This window comes from Pteropus medius, unplaced genomic scaffold (genome assembly GCF_902729225.1).
Source record: "Pteropus medius unplaced genomic scaffold, Ma_sr-lr_union100, whole genome shotgun sequence".
In the NCBI taxonomy this organism is placed as follows: Eukaryota; Metazoa; Chordata; class Mammalia; order Chiroptera; family Pteropodidae; genus Pteropus; species Pteropus medius.
In genome coordinates, this window is record NW_024342471.1 from 26129150 (window position 1) to 26141738 (window position 12589).

Below are 12589 nucleotides of genomic sequence, written 5' to 3' on the forward strand. Positions count from 1 at the left end.
GCTCGGTCCTCCTTGACCAACGGACACTTCAGGCTTCTGCGCTGACCGGGATGAGTTTCTAGGTTTGTCGGTCGTTAATTAGACCCGCTGGAGAAAGCTGAGCTCTGCCTGTGAGTGATTTACGGCTGCGATTTCGAGGGAGCTCGCGTACCATTGTTTCAGGGGCGCTCACGCTCAATTCTGAAACTCATTCCCTGCGAAAACCACTATTTTCAGTTTGCGATTTCTTTTTTTCTGGGATTTTTCTAAGAGGATAAAGCTAAATGAAATTCTTCTTCATACCATCCAACGTGAGTTATGGTCTCAGTCTCATTTAGCAACGTTCCCAATTTATCACCATTAAACATGGTCCAAAAGGGCTTAATTTGGGTAATAGATGCCTTTGCTTCAGAATCCACTCTCCTGTGATTTGAGCTGCTGCTTCTGGTGCCTCAGAAAGACACAGGCTGCCCCCGAAGCACGTACGACTGCTTCCCAAATAAGGTCCCCGAGGTCTGAGCTGACGTTCATGAAATGAGACAGATGCGTGGAGCCAACGCCAGCCACCTGCGGGGACTCCAGCTCGGCACTGTACACGGGAGGGGGGTGGGGAGGAAGCACAAGGCAGAAATTTCTAGCCGTTCTTCGGGAAACGGGAATTCTGGCCAAGAAAGCTGCACCGACTCCACTTTGTCGGGCTCTTGTTATCACTAAACCCACAGGCGAAGGGGGGATATCGTGCTCGGATTCCACGGCTGCGAACGTAGAGATAATGGAACGTGCATAACACCGGAAGAGGCTGGTTTCCACACGCGCGTCGGCGCTGGCAGGTGCTGGGAAGCGGCAGACACGCTTGGGAGGAAAATCCATCTATTTGATAAAAGGGCTTCATGGAAAACGGCTTCGGGATCTGAGACGGGACACCCCGGGCAGCCTGCGGGAAACGAGGCGCCCGAATGGTCGCGGCTTCTTCTTCCCGTTAAAATCTCCGTCCGAGTGTTGTGCTGCTCCCATCCTTTCTACTGACGTTTGGAGATTTCATTTAAAAGATGCGCTATTTCTGTCCATCAAATTAATGTGTGTTTATTGCAGTGTCTGTGTGTTTATTCAGAAAATACCAAGAGTTATAAAAAAGAAAGTACATAGACCCCCCCCAAACCCTGAAACACGCCTAGGGCTGTGTGAACATGTCACGTTTTACACCCCTCTTGCCTGTTTTTTATGTCCAAATAAATATCTAGATAGGGATGTACACGGTCACAAAATTAGATTTCGTGCTTCTCAGCAACTAACTTTTTATCTGAACAATATTTCATGGGAACATTTCCTAATCGCTAAGCATAGGCTTTTACGTTCGCTTTTGAACGGCGACGTGCGGTATTGTGCGAACCGGTTCGAAGTTATGTAATCAGTTGCTTGTCTGGCACCTTGAAGATGTTCCCAGTTTCTTGTTTTATAATTTGTCCTCATGAAGAAAGCACTGGCGAGCCACCAGACGTGTGCCACGCAGAGCCTTCGCTTCTCATAGACGCAGGTCTGAGAGGTGCTGCGCTATCAGCTCCGGGGGCGGTCGGGGGACCTCGCGTAGGACCGCCCCTGCCCCTGTCGCTTGTCTATGTCTTCAGCGTGCGCCCCTCGATCTCCAGGCACGTCAGGGGCATCTGGGCTTCCTCGCTTTACCTCCCACACCTCTGCTGCCCCCCGAAGCCTTGTCCTCCCGTTCGGTCCCGTCTGCTCCTTTTGCTCCAACCTGCTCCCCGTTCTCGCAGAAGGTGCCTCAGGCCACTGCGGGGTGGCGCGCTCCCCCTCAGGTTTCCGCTTCAGACACGAGCGGGGGAATAACGGTTGGCGGCTTAGGGTCTAGGCCACGGCACGAGCTCGTATGCGGGGAGCACAGGGGGGTCTCCATGCGACCGAGGCACCGTGCCATTTGACCTGATATCAGAAAGCCAACTGAGGACTCAAACTGACGCCCTTTAAAAGCCACCCAAACGCAATCGTGGAGGCGTCGGGACGGGGGCACGGGGGCACGGGGCCGTTAAACGATGCGCTCTACTTTTTTGTATATTTGAAATTTCCCACAGTAAAAAGTTAACCAAAAACTGATTCCAATAAACCTGGCCGTGAGAATGAGTGCCCTAATGGAATCCACTTAAAAAAAGAAAAAAGAAAAAACAGAACACTGAGTTTCAAATTGCATCTTAAAACATGTGAACGTGGATCTCTGCTCCCCATCCCATCATAAATTATTTAAAAGTTTGCATTGCGAGTTCCGTTTCCTCTCCTTGCTGGAGAAGGTCACTCTGTGGGGAAAAGCTCTTTCAGCCATCAGCCCAGGGAGCCGGGACTTTTCCAGTCGGATGTGTTTCTTGGAGACGGGAGAGAAAAATGCATTTTACTTTCACAACGCAGACAAAGCCAGGGGGAGGGAGAGGAGGAGAGAGAGAGAGAAGGCAGGCCAGAAACACAGGTGTCCCCTCCCCGGGATGCCCCGGCAGACGTGTCTCTTCCCTTACAAGCTGTTCCCACCACGAGGCCGTTAAACACTCCTGATTTATAGCAAGTTCACGGTGACTTTATCGAGGCTCTCGCAGCCAGTTGCTGTCGATGGTCCCAGCAGAGCGAGTGCGCGGGAAATGCGCCCAGACCCGCCCGCCCGGAGCATCCTTCCCTCGCCCCCGGCCCATTTTCCTAGCGGCCGAAAGATGGATTATGGCGGGAAGGCCTGTGGTTTCACAGCAGGGTCTGGAGTGAGTGCCGGCCAAGGTGGCCACATTCCAGAGACGCATTCTGAGATAATGTCTGCACATCAGGTGGCCTCGCCCCAATTCAGCTGGAAACCAGGAAGCCGAAGGCCGAGCGGGGGCGGGCGGGTGGCTCCCCAGCGAGCGTCCACCCCCATCCCGTGCTCACCAACGACCTCAGCACGAGGCTCGGAAAGTGCCAGCATTTTCGCTCACCTCGCAGACGATCCTGTTCCAGATTTCACGCTGGAAATACACCTCTGAGCCCGAGTGGTTCCAAAGGTGGCCTTCGAATGCGCACCTGCATCATTTGGCGGGAAGCGGGGAGCCCAGCGCGTGGGTGAGGGGAGCAGCCTTCTCCTGTGCGTCCGGCAATGAGGCATTTTCATCCAAAAGAGAGATGGCCGTCAGCCAGGCCCGGCTTCCGACAGGCAGTTACGCCTGTGCACCTGCAGCTCGCCGGCGCGCAGACGCCGCGGGGGCAGCCCCGCCGCCCAGTGCGGCGCCCCGAAGGAGCCGCAGTTCCCGCTGGACGAGCCGCGGAGGGGGCAGCCCGCGTGCGGAGCCCGCTGTCCCTTCCCCTCGCGCTTCGCGGTGCCCTCCGCGTCCGTCCAGGGAGACCTTTCAGGGACAAGTCACACGTGCTCCTCCTGCGTCATCTCTGCTCCGGCCCGCCATGAGTGGGGTGGGGTGTCTGTCTCGAACATCTAACTCCGAAGAGAGCAGCCGCGCCGTCCATCAGCCTTCTCTGGGCACCCCGCTTCTGGCATGCGGCACCCCCGTTTCAGGACCCCGTCTGCATGTCCTTTCCCAGGCACTACCCCCAAGGTGCCCTTAAACACAGACAGCGCCGCTGTCCCCGTTCTGCCCAGGGGCCAGTGGAAATGCCACGGCTGAAGGCCTGACCTTCCCCAGCGCGCTCCCCTCCTTGAGCCCCATTTCTACCCTGTCCCTCTTCGTCACCTCTCTTCTCACCAGGCATTAGGTTAATCGTGTACTTAGCAGCCTGGACCCGCCATCTGTCTGCGCGATGAACAGCCGCACGGTCCACCCAGGGTCACTTTCATGCAGACTCCGCGCCACAGGCGTCATGATTAACGTCCATCTGACAGATGAGAAAGCGGAGGCTCCAGGGGATTCGTCGTTCATTTAACGAATCGTCCCTGACCCCCCCTCACCCCCAGATCCCGCCTCCCACAGAGGAGGCGCAGAGAGTGAGCCAAACGCGGCATCGCCGCCTCTGGGGCGTGCGGCCCGGTGAGAGGAGAAATCTGTCGCTACGACGATCTCAGGCGACAGCGCCGCTGAGGGAATCAAAGCGCGTGCGCAACAGGATCGCGGGGCGCGGGCCGGGGTCGCGAGGGGGGAGCCGCCTCTCTGCGAGACCTGAATGCTGGGAGGCCCTTCGAGGACCTTGACGGAGAACCTTCCAGAAGGAGGGAGAGGCGAAGAGGAAGGACCGGAGGGTCAGAGGCCGCGGAGACCAGGGAGCGGAGCTGGGGGGCGACGCGGAAGGGGGAGCAGGGCGGGTCTGCGGCCCGGAGCTGGCGGCCACGCACGCAGGGGGCCCGCGGGAAGGGGGCGGCCGGACCGTCCAGCGCGGCGGGTCCCACGGCCCAGGGCGGGATCGGCCCACTGTCCCCAGCCATGGAAGGTGACGCCTCGGGGCCCAGAGCTGGCCGCGCGCTCGCCACAGCGCCCCCCGCGGCTCCTCATCGCCCACGGGTTGCGGACAGGGGTCCAGGGCGGAGCCCGCCCACCGCGGTCACCGGTCAGGGGACTTGCGCACACGTCCTCCGTCCTCCGGCCGCTGACCGCTCACGTGCGGGGCCGGGGCCGGGGCCGGGGCTGCGCCGTTGGCGCCGTCCTGAGTGACGTGTACCCCACACCGCCCACCCAGAGCCGAGACCCCCCACCGCACCCCGGAACGTGCGGGGCGGCGTCCTCCGCCCACTCGACCCGGGACTGCTGTTTCCAGAAAGCTCCTTCCGAGGCGGCAGCGGCCTGGGGGCGCGAGGCCCAGACCCAGGCCGTTTCTTCCCGCGGACTCAGCAAGGCGCCGGGACCCCGCGCGGGGCGCAGACCCGAGGGCGCCCCGCAGTCTGCTCAGCCCTGTGAGCTGCCGGGAGACGCTGCGGCGCCCCCGCGTTAGCGACGCCGTCCCGGAACAGTCCCGGCTGTCATCAATAGTGTCACCGTGCTGGGAGGGGCAGCGGTGGGACCCCGAATGCTTTCTAAAGATTCTGTTTACCTGAGACTCTTCAACAGTGAGCTCACGGGCTGGCCTTGCCGAACGAGAGAAAGTGTGACAAGGCCTCTTCATGCCCTCCTCGCCGCTGGCCTCTGCGTCTCTCCTCCCAACTGCCACTGTCCCCACACCCATTGTAAAGGATGTGCTCTGATCATCAGTTCTCTAAGAACTTCATAGGTGAGAGAAAGCACTAGCTAAGGTGTCACCGCCTAACCCAGGACCCTTTGCGAACACATATTTACATGTCGATGGATTGTGTATATCATGAACTGAATTGTGCCTCCCCCCCGAATTTATGTGTCAAAGCCCTAACTCCCAACGTGACCGTATTTGGAGCCGAGGCCTTTAAGGAGACAGGGCTAAATGAGGCCATCCAAGTGGGGCCCTGATCCAACAGGACTTAGGTCCTTGTAAGAAAAGCGAGAGACCCCAGCTGCACATGCGCACAGAGGGGGGGAGGGGCAAGCGGGGACGCAGAGAGCAGGGGGCGGGGTGTCTTATCGAGTGTGCTGTAATGTGCCGTGGAAGCTGTGCGAAGGTGCCAGGATGCGAGGTGGCAACCGTGGCACAAATATGAGAATGCATTCATGCCACTTAGCTGTTATTTTTTAAAGGTTAAGATGGTAAAGTTTACTTTATGTGTATTTTACCACAGTGAAGCCAAAATTTTTGCAAAGGTCTTAAAATCGATAGAACAAGAATCTGCTCCAGCATACCAGAAGGGGTTAGCGTATGGCTGAGCATTCATGTTAATGGAGGAGGCACCGTCACGTAATACTGATGGGATTCATCGAGCATTTGAGAAAAAAAGAATATGGTCTCAAAATATCATTCTGTACATCAAACAAATCCAGATGCATTAACATTTAAATATAAGAAAGAACGAACCAAGTGCAAGCAGAAAATTTAGCTCCATAGTATGAAATTTTGCTGAAAGTAAACATTTTTCTAAGCATGACATAGAAATCCTAAATACAAAATATTGATAGATTTGACAAAATAAAAACATCGTGTCTCTCAGACACACGCAAAACTATACAAGTTAATACAAACTGGCAACATTTTTGCATCGTACATGACGAAAGGCAAGGCGAATACCCTTAGCATAGAAACCTCCTCAACACGTTTGTCCAACAGAAAAATGGGCAATGAACTCAAACATTTGTTTCACCAAAGAGGAAATAAATTTAACCTATCGTTCAAAATTAATCAAGGAAATGTAACTTCAAACAAAGCAAGGAAACCCTTTTCACTCAAACAAAGCAAGGAAACCCTTTCACTGAGAAAACAGAAAATGAAAGACAATGGCAAACGGGCCACCTTCAGTAACTGTGATGGCTAATATGTCGCCAAAATTTTAAAACATGCATTTATTTAAATACTGATGGTACCCATAGCCTGGGACAGGTGAAAACACATACATGGAGATTCAGGGTGACAGGTGGAAACCACCCAAGAAACGCATGGTGTTTTAATGCAAGGTCCTGAAGTCCCTGAAGAATTTTTGCCGAGAGAAAATTCCTTTTGCTGCACGCGGTTTATCCCCGCAAGCACGTGTCTATTTATTCGACACGAGCCCGGGAAGAATCAGAAAAAGCCCTTTGCGTGTGTCTTTTTGCAGAGATTTCCTCGAGGCGTGCAGCACGCGTGGCAGCTCCCCTGTGCGCACACACCCTCTCCCGCACCACCGCCGTGAAGCATGCCTGAAGCACACGCGCCTGCTGCACCGTCGCTAACGGACGCTCAGCATAATCCTTCGATTTTGCTTCTGCCGTTTTTCTCTGTTGCTTCTCTGTTCTCTGTTTAATGTGTTTCCACGCTCACCTCTGTCGCGTCCTTTCTTCTGCCGGCTTTGGGGTTAGTCCGCTCCGCTGTTTATGGTTTCTTAAGGTGGAAGGTGAGGTTATCCATCTTTCTCTTTTAAAAGCTTGAGAGAAATTCTTTAGCTGTGTCCTGCAGATTTGGCCTGAGGTGTTTCTGGTGTCCCTCGTGGCAGACTATTTTCTAATTGTGCTTGTCATTTCGTCTTCGACCCGTTGGTTACCTACAAGTGTATGGTTTCGTTTCCAAGTATTTGTGAATTTCCCATGTGTTTTGTCGTGATTAATTTTCGCTAACTTTGCTGTGGCCAGCGAGCCAACAATGAATGATTTCAATCCTTTAGAATTTACTAAACGTTGCTCTACGGCCTGCCACGTGGTCCATGTCCGAGAAGGCTCCAAGCGAGCTTGAAGAGCGCGTGTTCTGCCGCTTTGGGGCGGAGCGCTCTGAGGGTCGACGCGAGGTCTCGCTGGCTTACAGGGCTGAAAACTTGTTTCCTGACCGGTCTTCCGCCTGCCTGATCCATCTGTCTCTGGAAGTGGGCTTTTGAAATCTCCAGCCACTGTGGAACTGTCTAGTTCTCCCTTCGATCGTCCGTGGCACTGTCGCTAAGCAGAAATTTGTTTGTAATCATCGTGCCTCTGGCGGGCGGACCCTTCGAAAATAGACCTTTGTCTCTAGATCGCGGTTTTGTGCACTGGAGCTGTCATGCCTGACGTCGCTCAGCCACCCCGGGTCCCGTCTGATTTTGCTGTTCGTGTGTCACAGTGTTTGCCTCCGTCGACTTTCCATCTTTCTGCGACTTCGAATCTAAAGTGCGTCCTGTAGACAGCACGGATCGGATTTTGTTCAGACTTTACCTTCTCGCCCTGTTTGACTTGGATTCGGGTTTTTAATCCATTTCAATTTAATCTATTTACTGATAAGGTAGAATTTACATCTGCCATTTTATTGTTTTCTATAACATATCTTTTTTATTTCTCCGTCCCATCATTATCGCCTTCGTTAGAACTAAACATATATATTTCTAAGGGTGGTATTTTGGGGGAAACCACCATAGTGTCTTCCCCAGATGTCGTCCCATTTTACATTCTTAACCACAGAGCAAAAGGGCACACATTTCACCACATCCTCACCAACATTAGTTATTTTATATTATTTATTTTATTTTATTTTATTATTTTATTTTATTTTATTTTGAGAGCAGCAATCCTAATGGGTGTGAGTGGTATCTCATTGTGGTTTTGATTTGCATTTCTCGGATGGCTGGGGATGTTGAACACCTTTTCATGTGCTTATTAGCCATTTCTATGTCTTCTTTAGAGAAATGTCCATTCGAGTCCTTTGCCTGTTTCTGAATAGGGTCGTTTGTTGTTGAGTTTTAGGCGTTCTCTATATATTCTGGATATTAATCTATCAGGTATATGATTTACAATTATTTTCTCCCATTCTGTAAGCTGGCTTTTTAGCTGGTTGATAGTGTCTTTTGATACAAAGGTTTTTTTGTTTTTTTTTAATTTTCATGAACTTCAATTTGTCTATTTTTTCTTCCGTTAGCTGCGCCTTTGTGTCATATCTAAGAAATCGTTGCCACATCCGGCGTCATGAAGCTTTCTCCTGTTTTCTCCTCGGAGTTTTACAGTTTTGGGTCTTGCATGTTGGTCCCCGATCTGTGTAGAGCTAGCGTCTCCGTACGGTGTTAGGTAAGGGTCTAACTTCGTCTGAATGCGAACACCCAGCTTTCCCGGGACCGTGCGTTGAGGAGGCCCTATGCAGTCCGTGCCCGGTAGACGTAAACGTAGCTGGTTTATTGTGTGGAGCCCTCTGTCCTGCCTCGTCCCCCGCCTGGCTTTCCTGCCCATTGTCAAGGGCGGACTCTTGACATCTCCGACGATTGTTGTGGAACCATCTGTTTCTCGTCAGCTCTGTCGAAATCGCATTCTGTTCGTCCTTTTCTGCTGGCCTGTTATCGGGTGCACGGGTGTTGATGACTGTTACATCACCTCGCTGTCCGGAGACGCACCTCACCTGGGCCCCCTCCCCTTGACCTCCAGCCTACGCCATTTCAGTCAGATGTCCGTCAGGACCTCCCCTTCTGGATCTGAGGGGTGGGTCCTGGTCCCAGTGCTCCACAGGAAGTAGAGACAACGCTCAGCACCCTGGCGAGAGCCGCCGGGTTGTTCCTGCCGAGAGGATCAGCCCACAACTGCGAAAAGTGTCGCGCTCACAAAACACCACACAGTAGCTCCGCGTCTGCAAACCGCCGTGGCGGATATCACTCCGGTGGATTCGATGTTTGTGCGTTTTGCTGAAAATGGTGTCTTTTCTAAAAGATTGCTACCTAAATCAGAATGCTCTCGAGACCCTAATATAAAAACAAAAGGATGGGTCTGTCAACTCCGGTGTCTCTTTTAAGGCGGAGAAATGCGGTGCTTCGTGCTGCCCACACCTCCGGCTCCTCCGTCGCTGTCACTGTCTCTCTCTGTCCAGTGCTCAAACCGTCAGAAAGCCCTCGAATCTGAGCAATCGGCCTGGGGAGACCCAGGCAGTGCATTCCACACAGACCGTGACATATTTACGTGTTTTAAGGAGAATGAGCCACAGTGTCCTCAACAGGGACCCTGAGGGAGGGAGGGAGGGAGCTCTCTAAGGCAGCAGCACCCATTCCTGCAGTGGCCCCCGCGCAGACTCACCAGGATGGAAGGCGCAGACAGGCCCTGTGCGACGCAGCCTCTTGCTTGCTGCCGATGGCACGGGGCGCTGGGAAGCCACGGCAGCGAGCGCCTTTCGGGCCCCGGCCACAGGGACGTCTGCAGAGATGGACAGAGCCCCAGGCCGGCCGCGGTGTGCGCGGGGCCTCGTGTATTAATTCCGTGGCGGAGACGAGGCGGGCCAGCTCGGCCTGCCGCTTCCCGCGTGGGGGCTGCACTGAGCTCGCCGTGGCAGGTTAGGAAACAGTGGGGTTTCGTGTCTGTGTTTGGAGACAGACACACTACCCACGCCGTGGAGACGAGGCGCCATGCTTCTGCTGTGCCGTCCCCAGAGACTGTGGCGCGTGCTGGCGCTTCGGCAGTGGTCTGGGGGCTTTGGCAGCCGTCACCTCCCCGGGGGGCGTCCTCACACATCTACGGGTGGCCTCTGGGTGCCAAGCACTGTGCCGCCTCCTTCATTGCCACGATCACTTGTCTTTCCCACGACCCGACGGTTTAGATGGAAGATGAACTTGACCCTGGAGTTTTTTTTAACTGTGTGTTTTTATAATTATTTTATTTTCATCTTGAAGCCGTCCATTTTGCCAGTGGCAGAGCTGGGGGATGAGCCCAAGTCCCCATCTCCAGAGGCTCCTTCCACAAAGAAATGGAGACTCAAGCAGGGGACGCACCTGTGCCAGCCCTGCAGCACGTCCGCTGAGAGAAGGTGACTCAAATCGCGTCGGGCTCATAGGTTGGAAAAAGCTTATTGTCCTCTTCGACTTTCTCCGAGGAGTTGGAAGTCACTCTTGCGCCCCCTCGCTGGACATCTGGCCTTCCCTCCCAGCTCGGGGCTGGGGAAGGGACAGCTGTCCAGCACGTCGGCTCGTCCCCAGGAGGAGCTGGGTTCTCTGCCCCCGGAGCCACCTGCAGTGTTTGTCTGCTCAGGCGAGCGAGGCACCCAGGCTGCCGTGACACGCGCCAGAACCGGGTGCTGCTGGGAGGGACTCCCGGGGGTAGCTGACCAGCACTGGGGCAGCATAACTGTGCCCCCCGTGGCAAGCCCTGGGTGGGCGCGACTTTGGGAAGCCGCTGGACACGTCCGGCCAGCCAGGGAGAAGCTGCCGGCGTGTGCGCGGGAGGATGGCGTCCTGTCTTCGCCTCTGCGTCCTGGGGCTCCGTGGGTGCCTGGCAGACGCTAGGCTCCGGGTGCTCCTCGGGGGACAACCTCGCCCCTCTTCCTTCCACGGCCCCCCCGGAAGTGGGTACGAAGACAGCGTGGGGCGGAGACTGGCAAATCCAGAGGTGGCCCTGCCGATGATGCCGGCGCTGCTCCCAGCGCCCAGCGCCCGGCAGGCCCCAGCCTGGCTCGTCGGGCCCGCCTGGGACTTCAGCAACATGTCCCCCTGGTCCACCGCGGACCCGTGGACGCAGACTCCTCAGGAGAGGTGTCCCCGAGAGGATTGGGGGAGGAGATGAGGGGTGGGCTCTCCGTGAGAACGGGAGCCGTCCGCACACCAACGGCAGGAGCCTCACCTGCTCGGGGCCTCCGTCCCCAGATCCGCGGGGCGAAGCCGGAGGGCAGACCCGCCGGCCGCCTCGTCCCTGCGGGAGACCGGGGACAGCGGGCCCTTCCGGCTGCATCCGCCGCCAGGCCGGCCCCTTCGCTCGTCCTCACGTGCTAACTCTGCAGCGTGTACTGAGCGCCCGCTGCGTCCCGGCACTGGGGACATCGGCGAGCCGCAGACGCCCTGGAGCCGACAATCCCGTGGGAGTGACAGACGTGGAGCCAGCGACAACGTGCGTGACGGGCATCTCAGAGTGGACTCCCGTGGGGGCTCGGCCTCCGAGTGAACGGAGCCAGACACCGAAGAGGAGAGAAGGTGGCAGGGCCAGCAGAAGGGCCACAGCGAGACGGAGAGGGCACGGGGACAGCCTCGAGTGAGGGCACCCCGACCTCCGGGGGACCGGCGGGGGCCTGTCTGGTCACCCAGGCCGTGGAGGGCGAGCGGGGAGAGGCTGCAGGTGGCCACAGAGCAGACAAGGGAAAAGGACAGGCAGGCTGAGCCCCAGCCCGGAGGCGCCCAGAAGCCGCCGGCCCCTCGAGCCCAGCCCGCCCACCAGCTCCCCGGCCGCCGTGGCCCTGGCCCCCGGCCGCTGGTGGGGCCTGTTTGCCCTCCATGCCGCATCCACGGCGAGGACACTCGCCCAGCCCAGGCATGAAGTGCAGGGTGGCCGCGGTGACAAACCGCTTGCAGCATTTAAGGGCCGTGCCCTCGGCAGGTCCGCGGAAGACCCCCACTTCCTAGTCACTCATTTGCCGCCTCCAACGACTGCGTGTCCCCCTGCCCCCTGCTCATCATGGTCACCCTGTGGGGTAAGTCGAGGGGGAACTGCAGCCCCCAGATTCAGAGGGTCCCATGGCCAGAGGCCCCCACTGGGCAGGGCTGGGGTCTGACTCAGCCCCCAACTGACTCAGCCCCCGCCTGCCTGCTGTCCATCCCACCTGAGGGGCTGTGGGGGTCCCGGACAGCTGCCCTGAGTAAATGACATCACGGCCCGTGCCAGGGGCAGACACGGTGACGAGAGCAGAGGCAAACACGCCACCGTGGTGACAGGGCACGGAGTGCTCGGGGAGCCATGGTGCGTCTGCAGCCCCCCCAGAGCCCTTCATCCCAAGTACTGCACTCTGCACGCCCCAGGGGTGCAGCTGGAGGGGTGCAGCTTAGCAGCCGGCTGCTCCTCTCCTGAGCTCCCGTACAGCAAAGGGATCCGAAATGGGGTGATTATCCAGAAGCTGAGGGGCGTCCTCAGGCACGTCCACCTCCGACGCGTCAGTCAGGGCCGTGCGCCCCTGGAGTGTCCTCCTGGGCACCTTGGAGTCGCTGGACGTCTCCTGGTGCTTCTGTCAGGACTGGCCCTAACTCGACTCGTCAAGGACTCGACTAATAAGGCTGCAGACGGGCACCGCGGTCCTGGGCTGGGCGGCCGGCTGCGAGGGAGCGGGCCTCGCCTGGGATGACCCTCCCTCCCTCCCCCGCCACACCCCTCCCTCCCCCACCGCCCCCTTCGTCCACAGCAGTGTTTTAAGCGTGTGCGTACAT